Consider the following 1,999-nt stretch of genomic DNA (forward strand, 5'->3'; position numbering starts at 1 on the left):
GGTTAATTTCTGCTGCTTGCTTGGAATAAAATTTCTTGTATTTTATATTAAAATGATAGGCAAGCAATTCTGTTAAAAGCACTGGCACTGAACATTTCGCTTCATGCAGTCTATTTTGCAATTTTTTTTAAAATGATGTCAATCCCGAAAATCCCGGGATTAGGAAAACTTAATCCCGAAAATTTTGGGACTGAAAAGTAGTCGGGATCCCGGGATCCCGATTTTCGAGATCCCGGGATCAAATCCTCTAGTGTTAACATAGTCGTTTTTAATCTCGTTGGCATATTAACATTTCGTTAGAAACGATTATACTATATATAAATCTTTTTTAATTATTATTGTAACATTCTAATTACCATTACCATTATTATCATAATTGTTTTCGTTGATAGTATTATAAACAGTATTACAATAATTTTAACCAATTATCACGGATTTTAACACTTAAGCTTTTGTTGATGTTATTGTCGTGACTTTCCATTATTTCATAACTTTCTTTGAATTTCCGTTTATACCAATTGGTTTCTTTGTGTAGGATTTTTACTTCATCTTTGTTTATGTTACAATTACAGGTAACTCCCGTATAACACGGCACTTCTATAGCACGGATTCACTCTAACACGGTTCGAGAATTGGTACCATCCCCCGTATAACACGATACTTTTATAGCACGGATTCACTCTGACACGGCTCGAGAAATGGGTAAAATCCTCGAACAACATGAAATGTAATAAATTTTTACATACTTAAGTACTAATAGTTCACAAAAATTATTATTTTCGTGAACTATTAGTACTTCAGTGTGTAAATGTTCTTTTCTCGTCTCCATACACATGGTCCTTCGCGAAAATTGTTTCAATTTTGCCAGATCTCGACGCTTCTGCTTTTGGTGTTGCCAGATGTTTTTCCCTTATTCCATAAGTGCTTAGCACCATATAAGGAAATTTATAAAGATCTTTTAACTAGAAGCAAGCAATCTAAAATTACATACACTTTTTGCAAAAGGTAAAGCATGAATCTGAAAATAATGCAGAAAAATGCTCAGAGGATAACGATAACTTGCCAAAAATAAAACGCTCTTGGTTAATAGTGCTTTTAGTGATGACAAAGAAAACATTGTTTAATTTATATTAATATGTATCACTTAAGAAAATTTTAATTATGAAAATATAGTAGCATGTTTTTTAATTTTTGGAACCTAACCCTCCTTTTCGTACTAGTTCTTTGTTTCGCATAACACGGATTCGCATAACACGACAATTTTTTGGAACGTAACTACCGTGTTATACGGGGGTTACATGTATTTATTGTACAGTGTTCGTAAAAAGGCCGAATTTATACTTCTATATTTCAGGTCTGCAATGTGTTCTTTTAGGCGTGTTTCTACCTTTCTTTTGGTTTCGTCTATGTAGATTTTTGTGTTGTTGCATTTACATGGTATTGGAGACTGCGCTTTTGTATTATACAGTATATCTCTATTGTTTTGTCGTTTGGTTCACGTTTGATTTGTTTTATTTTTTTTTCGTAATTTTTCATAGGTCGGAGTTTGTTTTATATTTACTCTGTTAAAATCTTTGTTTATTTCAATTCTAATTTTTAATATGTTAGTTGGAATCTTGTTTTGGGCGATTTGCCAAAGGAATTTTCCTCTCGAGATGATTTTCTATAACAAACTGGCACCTATTCGGGTGTTAATCACAGCGAGATCCTTCGTGTTACCGAATTGCAACAAAAAGAATCGTGGATAATGATAGTCGTCGAGAGAAAACCTACATGTAAAATCAACGCACATACATAGTCTATCAAATAAATTTGCTATTTGCTCTGCCTACATGCGATATCCAAGTCATCATCGTTGCAAATTTGCATTTGCGAGTTTCCAATGAAACACGTCTTCTTCACGTATCTAGTTAGGTGCGAATTCTTGTCTTTGTAAAACGAAATTCAGTTCTAGCAATTCGCAAACACGATCAGCAAAACGAAGAAAAAATAAGCAGAA

This window comes from Centruroides sculpturatus, unplaced genomic scaffold (assembly GCF_000671375.1).
Source record: "Centruroides sculpturatus isolate CEXI.00-Female unplaced genomic scaffold, Cexi_2.0 scaffold2667, whole genome shotgun sequence".
Taxonomy (NCBI): domain Eukaryota; kingdom Metazoa; phylum Arthropoda; class Arachnida; order Scorpiones; family Buthidae; genus Centruroides; species Centruroides sculpturatus.